This window comes from Apostichopus japonicus, chromosome 6 (genome assembly GCF_037975245.1).
Source record: "Apostichopus japonicus isolate 1M-3 chromosome 6, ASM3797524v1, whole genome shotgun sequence".
In the NCBI taxonomy this organism is placed as follows: Eukaryota; Metazoa; Echinodermata; class Holothuroidea; order Aspidochirotida; family Stichopodidae; genus Apostichopus; species Apostichopus japonicus.
This window is the reverse complement of record NC_092566.1, coordinates 6,738,193-6,763,308: the sequence shown is the minus strand read 5'-3', so window position 1 is coordinate 6,763,308 and position 25,116 is coordinate 6,738,193. Positions and strand designations below refer to the sequence as shown.

Sequence of the window (25,116 nt, the reverse complement as noted above, 5' to 3'; positions counted from 1 at the left end):
TCAGCACTCCTACCGAGATCAGCAAAATCTCTTTAGATTCCATGTAGATACCATGCAGGGCATTGTAAAGTTTGTTGGGACCATTACAGGGAAAAAATTTAGTGTTCAAATTATGAGTAGCAGGTTGAGGCTCTGAATTTTGCCCCGCTATAAAATACCATTTGGGTTCCTGTGTACATATATTACATATTTGGACTTATATAGAAACTTGACAATTTTGCATGTAGTATTTTGCATTGCGATACTGTGTAAATCATTCCCTGCATAATTACTACCTAAATTCTTTCTGACAGGAAACTTGAAGATATTAGAAACAGTAATTTTGATGTACCTAAAGTTTAATGTTCTAAATAAATCATGCATGGCTCTCTGTCTCCAAAAAAAAAAAACAATTACAAAAATTGTGCATTCTTCCCATTGATGAGATCACGCAAGACATTGAGGCTTTACTCGGTTTGTATAAAACTTGGATAATTACTTTCGTGAATATAGATACAGTTGGCTACTCATCGACTGTCACCGTCCAAGCAAAGTCAGGGAAGTAAATATTCCAATATTACCCTGGATGTTTTACCCAACTGTATACACAGGGTAATTATTTTCATTAATATCTAATTCAGAGAGGATGTTGATGATTTAATGCTTAAAATTTGGCAAGGCAAACATAATGTGTTTTTTTCCCGTTTTTTTTTTCCATCTCTTTATTGACTCGTTGACATTTATACAAATAGACATGATAATTTAGTGAGTTCTTTAAGTATTATGATACAACTCAATCGTTGCCTAATGATTTAAATTCTTCATAGTACACATCATTACCAATACACAGTGCAACTGCAGAGAAGACGAAACGTACAGTAATACTATTTAAATATAAAGATGTGGCAAACGTTGAGATGCAAAACATTACGAAGACGAAATACTGAACAGGAAACCAAACAAGCAATGAGCCCCTATAAAAACTGTGCGCTAACTGAAAATGAAATCCTTACTAAAAACAGTTTTTAAATTGTGGAATAAGGCAAGCAAACATAATTACGTACCGTGTGACTGAAACACTTAGAACAAAAGCTTTCTCTTTTAAGAAATTGTGTTTTTATTTTTGTTTAACTGGTGAAAGAAAAATATAATACATACATAAAGACCTTAATATTTTAAAAGGTTTGTTTTGTCACTTTACTTCTCCATAATTTTACCTGCATAATTTTTGCAAAATTGATCGAAATTGACTATATGCTTTGTCCTGGTCCCTGTATACAATGAAATTTGTAACTTAATCAGATCAATATTCCCCTACACATTGTATTCATTACTAATTAGTGTAAATTAACTCAATACTGAATACGTAATAAGAAATTTAAGAATAAGAATAATAGTAATAATAAGAATATTAATAATAATCATAATACTTATTTAAATAGCGCATTACACAGACGGTCGCAGTGGGCTTTACAGGAAACAATGAATATATGTACGTTTAAGGTTTCACTAAAGACTCATTTCTTTACAAGTTATTTAAATTTTTTATTACGACTACAGCAGCGGCTATTTGTTTCGGAATTTGGCACTACAGTATATAATTCCACTGTATTATTTAGTGACCAGTGCAGATAGCATGCAAGGTGGCTCACAGGTAGTAGTGATACACAGTTTTCCAGTAGTTTATTAACATATTACATGCAGCTTAAATATAAGTACACAATATATATATATATATATATATATATATATATATATATATATATATATATATATATAGCAGTAACAGCAGTTATACTACTATACTGGTCAATTGTTCAGTTCTTGTTCAATGTTAGTGCCTGGGTCTATATACATCCAGGGCAGTAGTACTGTATGACTGGTTAAATACAGTAGCCCAGTATACAGTCATACACTGGTTCCTTTCTCCCTATATAGTCTGTATGTACAGTAACGTTATAGATCAGTGTCACAAAGAAAACAGATGGCCTATCTTTCCCTTTAAGTAAACAGTCTATGAAGATATGCTGGCACAGTGCAGTTTTACTGTTATAAGGTATATATACAGTTGTGAATGGAAAATCACAGCACCTATAGAGTGTACAGACAGGTAGGTAGTTCACATCATGGACAATGCTTGCAACCTAGATCACAGAAGTTAGTCTATATACAAACTGGGCAGTGCAGCCAAATAAAATGATGTATTTACTGTATTAAGGTAAGGGCTTTAATACAGGAGCTGTACAATGGAAAGCTCACCATTGATTGAGACAATATGACTGCAGTATTAACCCATAAAGGTCTCTATATACTGCACATGTGCGTATTCAGTTGTGTAGCCCTAGCTTGAAGGGTCAAAGTTTGGGGATTGAGTTTTATTGGTGATTCCAGGGAAGGTTATTCACAACAGGTGGGAAGTAGATCTATATATAGTACTTGTCTACTTGACATATAAAGAAATGGGTTTATATTGTATGATGGGAAGTGTATCTTACATTTATGGATGCCACATCCTATGACTTGCATGGTCAGTTCACTGGTCGAGGTGAAGGTTTAGACACATTTGCTGGGTAGCACAGCTATTGTTTAGTGCTCTATTTTGTGTTTGGTCGGTAAGTTTTACCATTGAACCTACATTTAGGCTGTAGCAGATCCAACTTATTCAACCCCTAGGCTTCTCTTTTTCCCCTTTACAAGAAAGATTACTGAACAAATAATTGATCAATCAATTACCAACATTTACAACCGTTCTCAGATAAAGTAATATTAATCACATTTAATACTGTATGTACATGTATTTTCTACCTTGTATAGATATACCTAAGTACTGTATAGCGTCCAAAAGTTGATCAAGAGCTAGATATTTAAATATCACATGAGCCTGCATTGCCCACATCTATACTCAGTCCCCAATGCTTTCGATATGAAATAGAAACAGACCTGGAAATTCCAAGATTACTTTCTGTCCCACCTGGCCAGCTATAGCTTCAAACTGAAAATTTAGAGAAAACTAAAGCATTGCATATACTGTATGCTGGTAAGATATTGTGTATTGTATGCTATATTTCCTGAGTTTTCTTTGGTTACACTTGGTTGCTGTTAAATGGTGCAGAATCTAGATTTACTTCGTTCCCCACTTACCTGTCTCCCCACAACCTAAGCACCGCATTCTACCGTGTCTAGTATGCCCTGGTAATCTTTTAACACTGTACACCCTCACTGACCCTAGTGACCTCCTTCATTTTTCTACCACCAAAGTGTCTCATAGTGTTTTCGGATTGGGAAAAATTTTCGCCGAAATTTGCCCGGATACCTTGGATTATTATACCTAGAAGTTTCCTGACAGGAGTTCTAGACTTCCAACATCTTTTCCAGCCTGATAAGTATCCTTTTCTTGTAGGGAAGGGTGTTTTTGGGGGCTGTTTTTAAAATGAAGGAGGTCACTAGGGTCAGTGAGGGTGTACAGTGTTAAAAGATTACCAGGGCATACTAGACACGGTAGAATGCGGTGCTTAGGTTGTGGGGAGACAGGTAAGTGGGTCACTCGTAAATATATAAACCAGTAAGTTTTATAATATCTACTGTACTGTACAGTAGGTATCGAATGTCTTTACATAACAGACGCACAGAAGTGCACAATTATGTCCAGTTTATTGCAACGTGGATAGTCTGCTACAAGTAGTCTTGAAAGTTAAAGGTAGTCAGTATAGGCCCCAAATTATAGCACGCCATAATTGCTAGAAGTTTTCAAAAAGTACTTTCCTGGATATCTTTACTCTTCGAATTGTTCTCAGACATTTTTAAGGAACACACAAGATGACTGAATGTCCCAGTGAGGAAAATTTCCTTGAAGGTTGTAATGAGAACAGTTTAAGAATTTTACCAAAGGTGACCATATTCGAATATCTAGCATATTTGGTGCCAATACAGCCTACCTTTAAGAGACCAGGGTGTGGGCTGTTTGTTTACTTTAGAATTATCATTTTGTCTGAGTATTTACTTAGTTATCTCTTCATATTCAACCGTCAATAGATTCTGCAATCAAGAAATCATTGCCCAGCATCGTGTATGCTGTCTATAAGTGTGATTGATATATTCTCTGTTTGCCAGTTCAAAGTCTTTGGAAGTGTCGATCAGGTGCAAGTTTGCAAGTGTTCATTTTCCAATTGAAGCCTCTGGTATCGTCAAGGGTAACCTCGTTCCATATGTTTTTTTCCACGTTTAAGTTAAAGAGTGGTGACAGACTTTAAGTAAGCAGTGTGGTTTAAATTATAATCAAAACAAACAAACAAAAGCAGGTTAAAAACAAAATCAACAACAACAACAACAACGACAACGAGACAACAATTTGAAACTACTTGTTTCCTTTCTGTCGATATATTCATCCTACCAGTGAGGCAGCCAGCTATCAATACTTCAGTCGATTGTTGTCAATTTGCAATATCGTGTCAATACTACATATATATCCCACAACAAATAGCTTGTTAGATTCGTTACAGTCAGGCGATGAAACGAAGAAATAAAAACTTGAAAAACTGTGTGAAGTTTTGAATTTTGTATGAGATGAATGAATACAATAGTACTATGGAAAGTGTTTAGGTCATGAAATGTCAGGAATTGAATCTAATGCATAGGGTTATCAACGAAAGACATCTCGATCAGATGAGAAAGTCTTGTACTGAACAGGCAGATCTTTCAGTACGATCAAAAATTGCAATTGTATCGTGAGTAATATGCTGTACTTGGTAGGTTTGCCCCAAAAAAAGAAGCCGTTTTAATCTTTAATGTGTGTCAAATTTATGTCAACGGTGACTGGGAAAGTGAGATGCATTGAAGGTTCTGTATTTATGTCTTATGCCAAACAGTGATCACTCAGAACCAGAACCGATTTGAACTAAAAGACCCAGGATCTGTTTTCACCACATTTAATTAATAACTAAATTATTTAAAATTAATCCATTAAAAAAACTTGAGTAATTTTGCAAACTTGTCTGTCTTAAATGCACTTTTCATATATTGTATGCATGCTTCCAAACATCTTCCTTTGCCCACAAAAAAGTTCGTTCAAAATCAGTGTTGTACCGATCATTTCTGTTTTGTTGACTAAGTACACATACTTAATTCTTACTTAGTTTCAAAGTGAAACTTGACATCAACGTCAATATACAACTTAGTTCTGCATTGCTATGGAATCATTTTTTTTATGGAAGATAATCTCTGTAACTAAAAAAAAATGCAAGAAATGATATAATACTGAAGTGATGATGACATCACCTCTTGCGTCCGGACCTAATTGTTGCGTTGATATGACAGTACAGGCACTTGAATGATTATCACTATTATTATTATTTCTTTTTCTGGAAATTTGAGGTCTAAGGGTTGCAGTGGAAATTGATCCTTTAAATTAGCTAAATGGTGTATAATGCCACTACACATGAACATACATTCAAATTGATCTCCAGCTTTAATCAGGATCTATGGACTCTTCAGAGCTGTATGTACAGTACAGAGAAGCACATGCCGTGTAATCATTGAGTGTAAGATATTGCTACGGTCATGTGTAGTATCTGTTCCTTTCAGATACAACAAAATACAGAACTTAGATCCCTCACCCATCTTCCATAGAGATCTAAACTTTCTACTGTTTTGTCTTTCAAAGGGACTAGTGATACCCCATACCCCCCACACTAGATGTTACACCCATCATAATCAAACGGTTACTGTCTCGATGTAAGGGGGAATTGGGGGGGGGATTGGGGGTTGTGAGTGGATCAGGTTGTTTGGTTTTCGTGTCCAGGTGCTATATCTTGACCCTTAAGTGACGTTCTTAAAGCAAATTTCTCCTAGTTTCTCTTGATTTTTCTTCAAAACTAATGAATGCTTTCAAGGCAGACAATTGCACACAATACGATCTAGCTCTTATATCTTTTAGTATACTTGAATGCATGCACAATTTCCACAGAGAGATCTCAAGGACTTAGAATTTGCTCTATGGTAGAACTTGTGATTCCCCACTTGATCAATACCATCTATGATCTAATGGTGACAGCCTCAGTAAGGACACCGGTTGTTGGGGTTGTGAGTGGATCAAGTTGTTTGGTTTTTCATGTCAATTATAGTCTCTAGTCTTGGGTGACTTATCTTGAAAAGAAATATTGCTTTTACAAAAGATGATGGACTGGCCCTTAAAGAGGTGGCCCTTATCTTTTTAGTGCGCTGTGACACTGTCGTACATGCACATTTCCACAGAGAGATCTCAAGGGCTTTTAGAAACCCGGTGTCATTGTCCTCTGACCACGTGCACGGTATGGCTGCTACAGTATGGTTACTGTGCACACTAGATATAGGTGTAGTGTACGCTAGATATATAGGTGTAGTGTACGCTAGATATATACAGTAGGTGTAGTGTACACTAGATGTAGGTGTAGTGCACGCTAGATGTAGGTGTAGTGCACGCTAGATGTAGGTGTAGTGCACGCTAGATATAGGTGTAGTGCTCGCTAGATATGGTGTAGTGCACGCTAGATGTAGGTGTAGTGCATGCTAGATATGGTGTAGTGCACGTATAGATGTAGGTGTAGTGCACGCTAGATGTAGGTGTAGTGCACGCTAGATGTAGGTGTAGTGCATGTTAGATGTAGGTGTAGTGCACGCTAGATATAGGTGTAGTGCACGCTAGATGTAGGTGTAGTGCACGCTAGATGTAGGTGTAGTGCACGCTAGATGTAGGTGTAGTGCACGCTAGATGTAGGTGTAGTGCACGCTAGATGTAGGTGTAGTGCACGCTAGATGTAGGTGTAGTGCACGCTAGATGTAGGTGAAGTGCACGCTAGATGTAAGTGTAGTGCACGCTAGATGTAGGTGTAGTGCACGCTAGATATAGGTGCAGTGCACGCTAGATGTAGGTGCAGTGCACGCTAGATGTAGGTGTAGTGCACGCTAGATGTAGGTGTAGTGCACGCTGGATGTAGGTGTAGTATAGGTGTAGGTCATCAATGTACAGATTATTCTTCAGGTTGATTTCATTGTTTCCAGTGTTTTGATATATCAGCAGGTTTAAAGTTGAAGGGTTTTTGTTTTATCACAAAATGGGATGCAAAGTCCATGTTCCATGTTGACAAAATCTGCTACTCGCTTGAAAATTGTTGTGACTCGGTTCTAGGTCGCATAGGGTTTTTGCTATGCAATTACCATGCGGATAAATTAATCCAAACTGCTCTGTTGTATATGCAGTATACTAATATATACATGCCACTAATATCAGTTATACCAAAGTAACATAATGTACTTTACATGGCACATTGCAGCAGTCTATGATGGTACTTTATCCCTTACATTCCAACTCTACAATATTTAGTATTAAAGTGTTAGTGTGAGCAAAACCTATATAAACAATATAATCAGCATTGCACATTGTGTGACCTTGTCTGCAGGCCTTGTGGTAATTCACCTGGGAATGGTGACCACCAGTGCATGGTCTTTAATGGATAGATCTCTTCATTATGTCTTACCATATTTTTTAATAATATCTCCAGTGTTAAAATACTAAAATGAAAAAAAAATATTGTTTTGATAAGAAAAATTTATGGAAAGGCCAATGTGAGATACACCTGTCATATGAATGAATTTAATTTGTTTAGCAGCTGGTGCATATAATGCTTGTCAATAGATTTGACAAATGTACTGTTTTGACAAGTCAACTTCCTGACCATGTTTAATTTGTGACAATAAAGTTATTGTTATTTCAGAACATTAATGTTTGGTAACATAAAGAAACCAACATACCTCAAGGTTGGTTCATGAAGATGAAATAAGTTCAAAAAAAAGTAAATGGAAGCAATTATTAAAATATGTATGTTTAATTTGTTAGTGTGGTTTTTTGTTTGTTATTGTGGCGTTTTAGTTACTGTGGATTTTTTGTGTGGTTGTGATCTGCCTTCAAACTTAAATATTAATTTCCATAAAATATGTGAGCGATGAAAGTCATGATAGGACAGTGCGATTAAAAAGGAGAAAGCAATGGAAACCATTATCTGTACGCTACTGGATACGTACAGTACGATAGAGATTATATTGATAAATAAATCCCCCAAAACAGCAGCTAAGCAAAATTCGATTTGGGATGACAACCAATGTAGTTTTAAGATTCTCTCAAACACAAAACCAGTTGAAAGACTTAGGCAAGTCTGACTATAGGACGTCATTCCGCCCCCTTGTGCTCGAATTGATTAATATTAGTTTTATTTACTACATTAACGTTTCTCTTTTCTATGAATTTTTTTTTCCCTTCAACTTTTTGTGATGGAGATGCATAAATTTACTGAATCTAATGTGACTGACCTGTGTTCTGCAATTGTTAAAAATGAAGATCTGCTTGTTCATTACAGCCATATACTGTATACATATATATGGTACACAGTGAACTCTTGCATCCAAATTATATCCTAAATACAGAATTTTAAAATCAATATTGTATTGATTTTGGAAACATCAGTTATGGAAGTTCAAACTTGTATCACCTTATAAAGTAATCGTTATTATGTGAGGCTTTCATCGGTTAGGTCTTTAAGAATCATGAAGCGAAACCAAGTAGAACATGCTTTGTATTTGTGTTTGCGGATCGACTCAGCGTCGGTTTCGATACAAGCAAATTTTACCATTCAGAAGTCCTTTGTCAGATTTAGCTATTAGAAGTTACTTAAGAATATTTATATTTATAGAGAGAGAGAGAGGAGGGAAGGAGGGACAATGGATTTTGTTTTCTTTCAGATCCTTTCATCTCCTGTCATAATGAAGGTGGTTTTATAGCACAAAAGTCAAGGATACGGGAACGTGTGATATTAAATATCGGTCGGAATAACAAGAAACTGGCCGTTTGTGAATGCCATTATAGCGGCGATTGAAACTGATTGAGCAAAGAGGCAAATCAAATATGTAAAGGAAAGAGGTTTTCAAAGTTTGTATTAAGTCTTGCACAATGAGGATATATAAACTGAAGCTTTCAATAGACTGGTCACACAGATGCAGATGTGTGACTTTGAGAAACACTTCATATACTGTAGAATACCATATATAAGACATATCAGGCTTGTCAGACTGATCAATTTTTCTGACTAACTAGATTCAGCTGGCAAATTGTCTATATTTTAGCCAAGTCAACATGTATATATGTCTACAGTACATCAAGTAACAAACATTAGATTTGAGGAGACTTTTCAGACTTGTCAGACTCAACATTTCCTCAGACTTAACAGATTCAGCTAGCAAGTTCACTAAATCTAAATCAATATGTATGTATATATGTGTTTACAATCATGTAACTTACAATAATAATAATAATAATATAAATGAGACTTATATAGTGCCAAATCAGTAGACAAAGTCACTGCTCAAGGCGCTTTACAAAGAAAGCAGATTAATTTACAAAAGAACAAGTGAAAAGATGGGTCTTAAGTAGACTTTTGAATGTAGAAAGTTTAGAGCATGTTCGAATGTGATCTGGTAACTTGTTCCAGAGATGAGAGCCAGAGTATTCGAAGCTTCTGTAACTATAGGTCTTCAAGCTTGGTTTAGGAACGGTTAAATACAGTTTGCAACAGACAAATGAAACTGTTCAGACTTGTCGGACTCAACAATTCCTCAGATACTTCAGACTTAACAACATCACAGATTTTCAAAGTGACAACCCCCAGAAACGACTCAGGTATCTCTCAAACGGAGCAAGATTTTTCTTAGCTGTTTGTGAGAGTAGTTCTTTGCAAAGATCTTTGTTATATACAGTAAGCCAAAGATGCTGGTGTAGGTTTAATAAGAACGACTTTTAAGTTTAAATAAATTGTTATATATACCTTTATGATATTGGTTATTGTGTGACACCTGTATATAATGCAACGTTATACCCTACGCTGCTGCACGTGGATAATAAATGCATGCATAAATATACCTATGCATGGGTCAGTCAACAGATGGCCTCTTTTTGTTTCCTTCACTGTATTTCTGTTTCAAGTCGAGGTAAAAAAATTTGAGTTGAGGGTTATTGTACTGTACAGATGGTATACAGTACATACAGTAACCAACACATACACATGTATATATGTGATACAGTGTGTATAGCCGTGTGTTGTAGCATGAATCAAATTGCAATTGCTCAGAGCTATGAAGGGCATAGAAAAGATATCATAGAGACTATATATTGTATGATGATCTACTGTATTGTTCTGTCATGAAGGACACAACTGATGGTGCTGACAAAGATTGTGAAAGGTTATTCACATCATCAATTTGATTGGTCCTGCCTGGTACACAGGAATACAATAGCATTTTAAAGTTGAGGTTTTTGTTACTTTTTTGTTGCATTGTAGTTTTCTCGAAGTATTGCAAAGTATATTAAGATCCAGACCTAAGGAGATCTGTGACAATAACCTACTGCCACAAATTCCCCTCTTATTAGGCATTTACTGTATAAGGAATTATCAGGGCAAAGTTTTAAGGATTTTTTTTCCCTTCTGGTTGTCCCAGGGACAACTAGGTCATGTTGATTGGTTGTCCCAACAGCACATTTGGTTGTGCAAAGAAAAAAATTGTAGTAAAATAACAAAGAATGACCATAATGTAGATTGCAGGAGAGATGTGGCAGTTCGGTGAATGGAAACCTCAGCTTTGGGCCAGTAAATGTCACTTTCCGATGGGATCAGAGGCTAAGCTACCACTATTTTTGTTTCCAGTGCCGTCTCCAAATTAGTGACACCAAATTATCATTCTACCTAGTTTGGGAGTAGTTAGTTTACACTGCAGTCTGAATTTGATGTTAACAGTTACTGTAGTCATCTTCCCAATAACCATCATTGGTTGAAATTTGGCCGTCTCTGACGATAGGACCAGGGATCCAAATTTGCCCGGTTGTACAGTTCTCTGAAGTGCCAGATCTGCTGGCCAGCAAAACAAATGTCCTTATTTTGGAAATGAAAGCAACATTCCCCCCCCCCCCCCCGTACTTATTTTTCAAGATCCATAGTTGTGTCAATGTTTAATGTTTGCACTCGATGGCAGCAACCTTGATGTGGTAAAATCTGGATCAGTTTGTGCAGGTGAAGTTTGAGCACAACGTTGATGAGTGTTTGCCAAAATAAAATGGAAAAAGCGTAAAGAAAATGCTTTACACAGTTGCCCCTGGTGATTGTAATCATGTGACCTTGCAAAGTCAATCAGTTTACTAAACAAGCTGTGGTCAGTCTTTGCAAATTAGTTGTTTTTGTCTCACAACAAGTGCACCATGCGAGGACATTTATTGTGTACTATATTTAGTAACAATAATTTTTTCTCCAGATAGTTGGAACTGTCAAAGGATATTGTATCATGTAGTTGTGAGGTTAGGGAGAATTGTTTATGTGGTTGGATTTAGTGGAAGGGGTAGAAAGGAGGGAGTGGTAGAAGGAAAGGTTAAGGGGAAGGGGGGAGGGGAGTGGGAGAAGGAGGAGATCGAGTCGGGCAATCAGATCTGGCTCTTAAAGTTCAAATGTTTGCTATGTGAAGCAATAAATGACCTTAACATCTGTATGGTAAAAAGGCTGGCTTTTTGAGAAATAGTTCCCTTGTCCTCTCATGCAGCTATGATCATACAGTATGTATGCTTCCCTTTGTACCTTTTATCAAACTTTCACATGCTCACATTCCATGCCCCTCAGCTTACAGTGTTGGGAAATGTAACCTAAGTTGGGTCATGGCCAAACATCTGCTGTATATAATGTAGATTTAACTTAAACCATGAAATTATCGAGCATTCTCGCCGGAATGGATAGACAAATTTTGCATGCGGACAGTTTGTATGTTAAAGCAGGCTTTGAGTGTTGAATTTGAAATTTATTTTATATATTATAAAGTCATTTCTATATAACATTTGTTGCATGAAAAGACAAAAAAAAACCCAGAAAACTTTAGTGCATAAGTGCGATCCGTCCATGCATTAAAGTTCATATGACATGATGAAAATTTCCAGTTTGTTTTGATCGGGTGACTAAAAACTTTGACTTCATAAAAATGTGATTGGGAGACAAACTTGAATTAGTCAAAATGTCACCATTATAAAGTACTAATTAATACTAAAAATGTAGACCTATATCCTTTGTTGACATCTTTAAATCTTGACCAGTTGTAAACTTTAGATAGCAAGGCTCGGTCAACAATAAGGAAATTACCTAACTCAAAACAGCTTGGTGGAGATCATTTGATTTTTGTTTTGAAGGAAGGAAGTAAAATATTTTCAGACTGAAATCAAATTACAAGGTTTAAAAGGATAGGATAGTACATGTGTGTGTGTGGACATGCATGAGCAGGAACTCTATGAACACTGTGCACATATCAAGACACCTACTGTACCTATATCAAAATTCATGTTCAAAATTATTTTTTTGGAACCTGCCAAATTTATTCCCAGACATTAAGGCCGCAAATATTAGATTAGTGAAGCAGACCTCTCACTGAGGAACATACAGTATTATTAGAAACAAGTTGATTGTGCATTACGAGGAAAAGCTTCAATGTAGCAGGTCACTGTTCTGTGGTTAAATATTTTGTTCTTACTATATTTATTTTGCTCCTCAGTGACCTGTGTCCTCTTGCTTTATCATGGGTAATATCATGATAGCTAGACTAATATCGTGGTATAGCCTAACCATGGTAGTGTGATTATGATACAGAGATGTTTGGTACATGCTTAACATACAACCTGCAACTTTTACCAGTTTGTAACAGTAATGATATAGTCATCATCTTGATGCAAATAGTACATTTCCCCTCACACTTTCATACACTGTGCATCTATTGTACATGCTGTGTCTGTGCTCTGGTGCACTGTATTTGATAAAAAAACATAAATATAAAGGTCAGAATTTGCCCTGGAATAGGAGCTATAAGAGTGGGCTTGGATTGTAATCTGTTAGATATTGTTTACAGTGTAAAAATATTTTGTTGTTGAGGTTGCGGTCCTATGTTCATTTAATTATGAAGCAGTCTGGATGACAAAATATTGAGAATAAAGAGAAGGGATAGCAAAAGTCATTGAGGAGTGTGGGTGGGTGAGGGTGGGGGAGTGCTTTTTCAATCAATCAATGGCTTTAGTTTTATAGTGATACTCTGTACATTTGATGGATAATGTCGTCTGAACAGCTTCAGCTTTCTCTACTTTCTACTTTCCATCACAAGTTCTTTTTCTTTTCGACACCCATCGTTGCCCCTTAAAGGGTGTGAAGACTCGCACAAAAAGAAACGTCTAATGCCGGTAATCTGACCTAGTTTTGAACGAGGTGTAACAGAAGTATTAGACACCACCATCGATCCCAGAAAATACACACACACAGCTTGCTACCGTTGGTAATTAGAGACTCTTGTACAGTCAGTACATACAGCTGCGGTCAATACCCACAGCACAGTGTACAAATGATTCAGTGATGGACATCTAAGGTCTAGATAAAAGATAACAAGGTATCACATTTCATTACTGTCTGCATTTTGTAGCGACTTGCAAAAAACTTCACTTGCAAGCAACGGAAAGTTATCTTTTTCAGATGGCCGCACGCGGTTTGGGGCGAGTCTTCAATGCCTTTAAGTGGAAAAACACCAAAGAGAGACAAAGCAAATTTTTAAGGATTGTTTTATGGTTTTCGTTTGGACTAACTTGGTCTTACTTTTTAGATAACCGCAAACAGAATGTTTGGTTATCTGACAAAAAGACTAGTCTTACAACAGAGATTAATTTTATCTTTACACTGTGTGAGAGAAATGATGTTTATAAACTTTATATAGGTTTGGCGAATAGAACACCACCTTTTTGGGCCAGTAAAATTCCCCTTTGGGTGGATCATACAGTCCTATACCCAGGGCTCGAAATAAGCCAAGGCCAGTGAGGCCACTGGCCTCAGTGCCATTGGAGTTGGCCTTGGTGCCCTATTCACTGGCCCTGGTAACTGGCCTTGGTGCCCTGGTCAATATGCTCATATGCACAACAGTAAATAACCTGTCCTGAGGCCAAACTGGCCTGCCCTAAAAATTACGAAATTTGAGCCCTGCCTATACCACTATTTTTTGTTTTATTTCTATATCTTCAAGGTGATGGAGGGTGCTCTACTAATTTATCCTTGTTGGGAATATGTAGTTACAATGCATCCTGAAATTGATGTAAACAATTAGTCCTTTCCTAGGTACAAGCAACTACAGTAACCTCTTTGCATCGTCAGACCTACTCGGTACCTAGGTGGTAGGATAATATCAGACACATCGTCAGACCTTTAACTTGTTACACAAAGTATTACCTTCATATCTTGATATCAGCATGTAACCTCTTCGTAACCCTCTACCCCCGAAAGTTCATGCGTCGACAAAGGATATTACATCACTTCAGAAAGCATTCCACAAACAATTGTTACATATTACTGTACTTAATACTGACCTGAATGAGAATGTGGGTCAAAATTCTTGGCAAAGTCTATTTGTACGGACCGTCATTAACCGATCATAGTCACATGATTCCGAGGATCAAAACTTCTATTATTCTTCAACAAGAGGTGATTTTGTGGTCACAAATCTGTTTCTTTAAATACTGTAGGTGTAAAATTGACTCAATTGTATGAAGCCTGCTGTTTATGCATGTACAATGCACAGGGCACCTGGGAGTATTTCTAGGGTAATTTGTTTTTCACACAGGAAAGGTTAACATGACCAAAAGAGGAAACAGGTTTATGAGGAGTTGACAAGGTCAATTCTATGTTCTGTATATGACATGTATAAAACATATGTAATAAACTGTAGTAAGTCATGTTAACTAAATAAACAATTGAAGAAACATGACCTGCAACAATTACTGATGTCTAATACCATGGAAATCACATGAATATTCATAGACGTCTTAAAAGCCTGTATGAAAGTGCAGTGTAAAGTTTGTACTATTTATCACAGAATTTTAAGTACCAGAAAGAAATTTACAGATTTACTTCGTTCCCCACTTACCTGTCTCCCCTGAACCTTCATATATTTGTTCATATTTTCATGTTCTCCATGGGTTTCGCTACTCGTGCACCTCCTAAGTGTCGGGATTTTTCACTTGGGGCGTATCTCGTAGCCTTGTTCCTCCCTTCCCGCTCTGTACGCGGATAGAGGGGTTCTCTCCCTTGTATACATGCTTCGTCCTTTTCCTTCATGTATTCTAGTTACGTGTTCGCTTCTAAGTGTGGGAAGTTTTTCACTATTGTAGCGTACCTTGTCAGCCGCGAGCCTCTAGCGGGGCGCGTTGTTTTTGTCACGTAACTTTACTCTCTGTTAGCATACTCCCACCCTACTTCCTCCTTATAGTCGTTCCGTTTGATACGTTAGACTATTTGCCGTTAGTCTCTCCTTAACGTGGGTTTCTCAGACATGTCTCGAAGCCACCTTAAATATGTGAGCTGTTCCGAGACCTCTGTCTAGTCTGTTTTGTTTTCACACCAGACAGTGGCAGCACATCGACACCTGGCTAGCAGGCCGGGACAGGTTAGATCTATCACCGAACCCACAGTTCCCCTGGAGGGAATCGGAGGAGAGACAGGAGATGAAGAGGAAGTGAGAGAGTTGGTGGGAGTTGAGATGGAGAGAGGCCAGGAGAGGGCCGGAGGAGAGAGAGAGAGAGAGAGATGGAGATTTGCCACCCAAGGTGCCGGCGTTGTCCGGATGTACCACCAAGGGCTAGGGCAAGGGCAAGGCTCAAGGCCAACCAAAAGCCCATGTGAGAGAGAGAGAGATGCAGATTTGCCACCCAAGGTGCCGGCGTTGTCCGGATGTACCACCAAGGGCTAGGGCAAGGCTCAAGGCCAACCAAAAGCCCATGACAAAGACGGCCAGAGCGGACAGTCTGTCCGGGTCGCAGAGAGCGGCACCCGTTGTGGTGCGCGCAAAGAGAGGGGCTCCGGAGAGCCAGGGTCCGGCGAGACCTCAGAAGGAGCCCGGAACAGACGTTCCCCTCCGACCCAAGGAAGGCTAGGCTCAAGGCCAATAAAAAGCCCTTTAGAAGTTCCGACCGGAACGGACGGAATGTCCGGGTCGAGGAGAGTGGTACCCGGCGTGGTACGCACACAGAGATAGGCTCAGGGAGCCCGAGTCCGGCGAGAGAGGCCGGAGGAGAGAGAGAGGAGAAAGAGATATTGCCCCCCAAGGTCCCGGCACCGTCCGGATTCTATGACCAAGGGGGAAGGCAAGGGCAAGGCTCAAGGCCAATAAATAGCCCATTTGAAATTCCGACCGGAATGGACAGAATGTCCGGGTCGAGAGGAGTGGTACCCGGCTAGGTACGCACACAGAGATGGGCTCCGGGGGCCCGGGTCCGACGAGACCACGGGTCCAGCGAGACCTCACAGGGAGTGCGGAACCGAGGTTCCACTCCGGATCCCAGGAGTCGGTCCCGGAGCCGGGAACCGATGAGATCAACAACTGCTGGGCCCCCAGAACGGGGTGGTAAGGGCAAACGCCCAATCCGAAAGGAAAGCCGGCTGGAGCGAGGTTCCCACGGCAAACGGAGATATACTTATCCCCAGCCTCAAAGTTAATCCCGCCTCCAAGAGGGGGAAGAGTCTCTTTCATCAGGGGAGTGTTGCCCCCCGGAACTAGCAGCTTGAGCTGCGACGACAGGTTCGAATCAATTGCGGAAAGACACTGCAATCGCTACACCATTTATCATTACACATCCCGAATGTGTGTTTAATGAGTACCAGCAGAAACCAGGACATGACATAGATTTCCTCTGCATTCATGGGTCATATTCTCCTCGCTAATTATATTTCTCTCTCGTTATAATTCATCGCCATATGTCTAGGTTTGAAACCTTGCTTATGTTTTGTTGTTTAAAACGCTGGTGGAACCCCCTCCAGAGCATGTTAAAAGGCGCAAACTGAAGCGATTCTAGTACAGTCTCGTTACTTAGTACCTTGGCAACCTGCCAAGAAGAGAACGTTCTCGAAGCTTGGCAAAGTGCCAGGAAAACGAAGCCTTCCAAGAGTCTTGGCAAACTGCCAAGACAATATTCCCGCGCTGTGTATTTGTTATGAGAGGAGGGGGGCCAAGCAGTCACCTGGATTGACACGTGTAAGCTCAACGTTTGCTGCAACGAGCTGTCGACTACGTGAGCGATCCCATGGAATAAACCTCTCTCTCTATTTTTTGGGTGAATTTCCAAGACAAACGCGTTAGTAGTAAGTTGGAAAAGGGGTAGGATAAAACCCCAACAAAGGTACAAGCGCTAACGCGCTCCGAGCATACAGTATGCGCTTCGTGAATAATGTTCGATGTTCCGACATTTTAAGCACAGTTGCATTTCGTAGCACCTGATAGCCAGGGCATTCTAGACCCTAAAAACGTTACGTAAGAAAAAAACGAACGCATGGGCGAGAGTGTACACTAAAAACAGCCCCCAAAAACACCCTTCCCTACAAGAAAAGGATACTTATCAGGCTGGAAAAGATCCTTGGAAGTGCAGAAGTCCTGATAGGAAACTTCTAGAGTATAAATCCAAGGTAATCCGGGCGAATTTCGCAAAAATTTTTCAAACTCCGAAAAACACATTGAGACACTTTGTGGGTAGAAAAATGAAGGAAGGCCATTTGGGCCAGTGAGGGTGTACAGTGTTAAAAGATTACCAGGGCATTCTAGACACGGTAGAATGCGGTGCATAGGTTGTGGGGAGACAGGTAAGTGGGTCACTCGTAAATATATAAACCAGTAAGTTTTATAATACTCATTTTAATCTTGATGATATCAGTATTTGAATATCCAATTAACTGATTAGTTCATTAACTTTTTTAGGATAACGTGTAGCTTGTTGCCTTCGTTTGACAATTTTAGCAAGGCTGTGTACATGTACCTAGTATCATTCGAACCAGTAGGTTGTCAACAACTCCCTGCTTGAATATAACTTGAAAATTTTCAAATTGAGACACCTGTTCGAATTGAATTGAATTGAATTGAGTTGAATTGATGCAGTATTGCTGAATGCCCAGCTATTGTGCAATTTGCTTTTTTTGTTGGCATATTTACATTAGGAAATTAAAGGGTGTGAAGACTCGCGCAAAAAGAAACCTCTGATGCCGGTAATTTGATCTAGTTTCGAATGAGGTGTAACAGAAGTGTTAAACACCACCATCGATCCCAGAAAATACACACACACAGCTTGCTACCGTCGGTAATTAGACACTAGTGTACAGTCAGTACATACAGCTGCTAAAGATAACAAGGTATCACGTTCCATTACTGTCTGTATTTTGTAGCGACATAAAACAAAATGTCATTTGCAAGCAACAGAAAGTTAACTTTTTCAGATGGCCGCACACCATTTGGAGCGAGTCTTCAATGCCTTTAAGATTGCAGTGGAAAGGTCATTAGATTCCATTTCTGACATCATATTTGGAGAAAAATTCTGTTATATTATATGGTAACTATTTTGATCCCTGCATTTATTATATATAAAGTTACCAAACCACATGTGACCACTTTCTGTGTCAGTTGTGTATTTTGTGTAACATAATATATAATAAAAAAAATAAAATGATGAGGTAAGTCATATTGCCTGTAAGTCAATGCCTGTGACATTTGTGATAATGCAGGCAATCATTGCTGTTTGCTACACAGCTTAAATCTATACATTGGAAACCAAGTTATATAGGTCATGTACTGCATGCAAAGTAAGCTAATGTACCAATATCACAACTGCTGCACAAACTAGCTATCTTAGAATTCCAATGTCTTGGTTTAATATTTATAAAATGGGCAATGAATAATTGATCATACAATTGTACTGTTTGCATGCATGTTAGTCTCAGCAGACCGTAAGTTTTCGTTAGTTCATGAATCCTTTTAACATGGAATTATCACTTTCTGTTGAACAAGGGAAGATAGTGGTGGCAGAAGGAACGAGGAGGGGGAGGGGGGGGGGGAGTAAGGATTGAAAGGAAAAGTACAGGGCAAAATTTATCCGGTATCGCATCACAAACTGTCATGCAAAACTGTCAAATTGCTATACAAGTCCTAAGATGTACGGCATTTTTTTTTTATACATAGCAACCAAAGTATTATATAAGAGACCAATTTAGCTAGAGCTTTCAAAAGTGCTATGCAAACTTTGAACACTAAAGTATATTGTGCAGTAGGACTACTATAGAAGCATTTGTGTGTAGTAAGGAATGAAGTTTAGGCAACATGTAGAAAGGAACCTAATCAGAAAAAATATAGCTTACTTCACTCCACGCTTACCTGTCTCCTCACAGCCTCAGTACTCGTTCTACCGTTCTACTGATATAGACGTTTTGCAATTGATGTCAATGTCTTTATTCGGCTAGTACTTAACCGCCACTTGCAAAACATGAAAACAGAGTAAGAATACAGCCTCAAAAGAGTCAAAACATTTAATTTACGAGAAAATGAAACAAACAAGCAACGGCAAGAGACGAAAAGCATACTTGATGAATTTTATCATGCAAAACCCACTATGTTCGTGTCTACACCATTATGTTACTTGCCACAGACATGCACATACAATAGTCTATATGTTGTCGATTTGGTGTGTGTGTGTGTTTGTGCATGTATAGTAAACACACATGTAGGGACAACACACCTGCAGTGACCAACATATACAGTGAAAGCACACATACCATGACCAACACACACATACAGTGCACAACACACATGAAGTTACACTATTAATGCAGCTTTTATAGTTTTTTTGGACAAATTTTCTTGTTGCTATTGGATGCTACTAATTTGCTCTACTAAATTTACTTCATTCAAAGAATGAAGTAAAAATTAAAAAAGTTTTCCGATGTGCTTGTTATACAGTACATGTGACAAATTAATAATTAATATGAAAAATGTGCACGGGGGACAAAATGTTGAGAACTGAATGGAATCGTGGGAGTTTTTGCCAATTAACCATCATTAGTTGAAATTGTTGGACTAGTCTAGCTTGGAGGGTGTCCTGGTTTGATCAATATACTATAGTCTTGTTTTGTGAAATATGCAGGTATCAGAAGAATGTCAACTAATCCTAATTCAAAGTCTTAATTGTATAATTTCATTAGACCGTAATGTCAAGGGGCATATTTGTGTATATAAATTAAGTGTGACTGTTGGTGGTAGTGCAGTACTGCATGGCTGTTAATAATTTTGAGATTCATGAAAATTTTAGTGCAGACGACCAGACCTAATGTACAACATGAATTTGAATTGTAAACTGTAGAAAACAACATCAGCAGTCAAGGTTGTACACCATTTAGTTTTTAATAATGGCCCTTTAAACATCTGAGACTCTTCAATGAAATTTAAGGCCCTGGAATACTTTTTAACAGTCGACCAGACCATAAGGCCAGTTCCTCAGATGCAACACAAAACTCATGGGTGAAAAAAAGAATTTTTTTATGTCCTAGCTGAAATAACATGTTAACAGTGCGTTACAAGTATATAGGGACAAACTGGTATTGAATGTCATCCTAGGGGTGATCTGATGATGTTCATGTATGAAGTTTTGTGAAATTAGCAGATAGACATACTTTAAGATACAACCAAGTAAAATAGCAAATGGATAATGGGAACACAAAACTACATGTAATAAACCCAATATTAAAACATGCAATGTATGGGAGTGTAGGGCAGGAACACTAGCATTAGCAATCCGTGGAACAAATACATTGAAACAGGACGGGAACCACTCCCCAAAAATAGTCTCAAAACCCTTCCCTAGACAAAAACGGATGCTCATCGGGCTGCGCACAAGAAGTAACAGTATTCCTACTTCCAGAAAGCACCAAACAAGGTTGTGGAGTGACAGATAAGCTTGTCCCTCGTAAATATCAAACCAGCAAGTTTTGGAATTTTCAAACAGAGTAAGGGCTGCTGAAAGAGAAATGATGTACGTTCGTAACATAAGTTTGTCTGAAGGTTATTCATATATATGGCTTGAATGGATGGCATTGCTCAAGTGCAGATAACCGCAGCTTTATAAACCAAAATATAGTGGGACGAAACTTTATACTGCAATAATAGTTTAAAGAATATCATAATTTTTGTTAACTTAGGATTATAAACCAGACTGCTGACACAATTGCATACTTGACCACTCTCCATACGCCTATTCAACGATCTCTGATTTCATCTCAATTGATCCTCATCCCACCACTTGATTCGCTGACCTTGCTGGAAGTCACGCTACAATGTTGATGAAAATATCACCAATCATTTTTGAAGTCTGCTGGTAACACTTAAACTTGTGGAGACACAAATAATCACCACATATGGGTACAGTATGCTTATATTTACCATACATCTATTTCTGCATTTCATTTATTTAAAAAGGATGCAACTTTTCATTCTTCCTTCCTCCAAACTCTCTCTTTTATTTAAACTAGCTATGCTTAGCATCTACAGTATTCTGTTAATTGCATCTTGCTTGGTAATTTAGCTCTAAATTACCAAGTACAAAAATTGGCAAAAATTACAGTTGCCTCAATATCTTGTTTGTACACAAAGTAGTCTTGCCTACATGTATATTAGCTGAACTGTCGGTGCTGTTAATGTATTGTAGAATAAATAACACTACTGTTGTACTGTAGACCTGTAGTGATATTGGTTTTCAAAAGTGAGAGATCTAAAAAATACTACCTTGCTCACATATGACATCACCACAGGGATCACCACAGGGATTACAACAGGGATCAGGATCTCACTCTCTTTGATAGGTTATGACGCTGACGCGTCCACACTTGAGATGGTAGATCGACATCAAATGAAAGCGCATTACGCATCCATGCGTGTGTCATGTTAAATGTTCACCATCAACTCCAGTTACAGTACTATAGTGCACCCACCTATTAGACTCATGCCGGTCCGTGTTTATATGGAAAAGTTTATATGCGGGCAGTTAGCTTTATATCTTGCCTCCAATATGATCCGAAGCAATCACACAAGAATCTGGATCACCCTAGTGGGGCAAGGATCCTTGATCCGGAGCATTCACACTAGAATCTGGATCATCCCAGTGGGGCAAGGATCCTTGATCCGGAGCATTCACACTAGAATCTGGATCACCCTAGTGGGGCAAGGATCCTCTGAAGAGAGATCTTGCACAATAGCAGGGTCTGATCCTGAGTACACGAGCGTTCACTCTGCAAAGTTGATCACCTTTCCTGTATTCGATCCCGTTTTTATTCTCCGATCTATATGAACATGGCTAATGTGGTAATGTTAATATACTTTCCACCCTTATAAGTAATGTATGCTACTGTGAGTACATTAATAAGTAGTCACTGCAACCGACTGATTTTCGTCCATCGTTTTTTAATCGATCAACTTCATATTCCTCCTCATGGAATTTCTAAATTTCACCAGAAGGAAAACTGTAAATGCCCTTCAAATGTTCTTCTCTAAGCCTTGGTAATGCAGGTGATGTGTAAGTAATTGGATACCTTTCAATCAGTGGTTTTAATAAAATCCACGCACACATAAGATGCAGACTTAGAAGGACCAAATTTGATAAAGTACTCTTACATATGGAGGGGATGAGGTATGAGTCAATATATGTCTTTTTGTAGATATTTATTTGTGAATAATTGAAACAGTGATGTCATTGAATATCATGGCCTTGTGACTCTAAATTCTGTTAAGGGGTTAAAGGTCACATACAAGTGTGTAGCCCCCAAATATGCTAGCAAATCATAAAATGGTCGCTGCTGTTTCTGTAGAAAAAACCATCAAGCTTCTGATTAATAATACCATATCTGTTGACGAAATGTGTCTGAATAAAATGGTGTCATTACTTATTGGTTGATAAATATTCAGTTGTTGACGATTTTACCTTGAGTGCTCTGCAGTCTTTTTGGTCTCAAACACTGATGTATATATGTATAGGTGTATGTATGTTCTATGATTGGCAAGAAACAAGCTTATCTCTGACATGTTTAACTTTTTGGCTACTGAATTCTGCCTGCATCGATGTATGTATGTATTTTAGATCCTCCTGCAAGCAGGAACTCGCGAAGAAGCCATCCATGGCTTATCAAAGCCACAAGCTGACCGAAGTCAGTCTCTTATATTCATATTTAATGTCCATCATTATGAATTGTCAATTGTCAACAACTCTGTAACTGGAAGACATACATTAATCTTGGAGTGACTCAAACTTGGGACCTTATGATTGAAAGGCACCAGCGTTAACCACTGAGCTAACACTCCTGATGTGATCAGATAGATAGTCTGTGTGACTCTCGCACATCGTACTGCCATACATCACTATCACATAGAGACAGAGCTACATATGCATACATAGACACCTTTCACCTTATCCTGGTTTCTTGAGGAACTTGTTCTTTGATTGGCAAGATACAAGCTTTCCTCTGACATGTTTTTGGCAGTTTATTAGACCCTGGACTTATAAATATTTTGAGTTATGGGGAGGAGAATTCAGGATAAAGTTTAATTTTTTTTGTCCATGTATTCATCCCTTATTCAGAATGATAGACGGACATATCCGTATAACCCCTCTGAGCTGTGACACAGTTTCCGAGATGTGAGATCATCAAAGATACGTAGACATTGGCAATATCTCTCATCTGTTATGAATCACAAGTTCTGGAGATATATATTTAATTTGGCATTACTAACTGTAGAAGTATTAAAAAAAGTGATGAATATTAAAAAAAAGAAAATTATACTTTTAAATAAAAAAGAAAAAAAAAACAGTAACAAGAAAATGGAGAATGAAACATGTTGGTGATTTTGTTTGTTAAATTTCAGACGATTGCATATATATCATATTCATTGCTTATTATCGATCATGGGGTAAAAGAGCTTTTGCTGCTGCTGCCCCTTGTCTGTGGAACAGCCTTCCAGAACATGTAAAACACAGTCCCATCTCTTGCTTAAAACTTGTAAACGCTCTCTCAAGACTCATCTGATGAAAACTGTTTAATTAATTGTTCACTGTTGCCCATGTTTGCTTGCATTTTTGTCTTGTACTATGTTTACTGTTTTTTTGTTTTGCTGTCGCACTGTTTGTGTAACTGCGCCATGAGCGTCTTTTTTGACGGATACCGGCGCATTATAAATTTCCATTATAATTATTATTATTATTATTCATCAAAACCTCTCGATATTTAATGACATTTGCTTTAACTATATCGCAACATGTTCCATTTTTGATATTTATTACAGTACTTTTACCAATTTTAATAAAACTCTTTGTGAGGTGTGTGAAAATTCTTAATTCTTAAAGGGTTGTACTTTTGAAAGAATACATATAAATTGTTTACAAAAAAAGCAATATAGTAAAATATCAGTAGGGAAATAGTCTTCAGGCCCCATCCTCAGTCTGATATGGTGACATTATAATTTGTTTCACCTGAAGGAACATCCCTGTTCAAACTTTCGAGACAGTAAGTACTGCATGTCACTGACCCTCCTGTAAGATGTCTTATACAAACCAAAAACATGAAATGGGGGGACAATAATGCTTAAAACATGGACAGAATATTGAAGTGGTTATCATTAATGATTAATGTTCAGGGATGGTGAAAATTGTGAAATTGACTCTTGCAAAGGGGTGGAAAAGGGAGGGGGGGAGGTGTTGGGTGAGAACAGGGCCATTCTCTCCCTCGCCAGAGATGCTGTTTAATGTAAGAACTTTACTGTTTGCAGTGTAGAAACCCAAATTTGACCTGAATAATTGTATTTCTAGAATGCCAGGCTTACACCGTTCATCACAATAAGTTTGAAGATTAGACGACGGTACTGTATGAGTTATTTTACTACAAAAATATTTTCTACATATTAAAACTTAATTATCCACTTAAGAAACTGCTTTAATTGTCATTGATTCATGAATAATGCATGATCAGCCTCGATAGATGATCATCAAATCGTGGCTTGTGTCCTCGAGAAATTAACAAAATCTAGTATGTTTGAGGTTCCCTTTAATAAGAGCCGGGAACAAAACGCTTCAATTGAACAGAAAAGAGCCATTACTGTCAAATTAATGTCATTGGGTTTCGGGGGTACACATCCACTAATATAAATGTAAATTTGCTATCCCCAATAGTATTGGAAGGATAACTGATGACTTTTTAAGGGACATTGTTAACC

General features: G+C 38.1%; 2 protein-coding genes across 15 annotated transcripts in view; one reads left to right on the top strand and one right to left on the bottom strand.

Moving 5' to 3' along the window:
* The window catches only part of LOC139968819 (broad substrate specificity ATP-binding cassette transporter ABCG2-like), a 46,759-nt gene extending 31,838 nt beyond the window's left edge, over positions 1 to 14,921 (bottom strand). The window contains exon 1 of the mRNA XM_071973264.1: positions 14,423 to 14,921. The gene's annotated coding sequence lies outside the window, so the exon portion shown is untranslated. The remainder of the gene's footprint in view (positions 1 to 14,422) is intronic.
* The window catches only part of LOC139968818 (cGMP-dependent protein kinase 1-like), a 183,934-nt gene that overhangs the window by 5,142 nt on the left and 153,676 nt on the right, over positions 1 to 25,116 (top strand). The window lies entirely within an intron of this gene.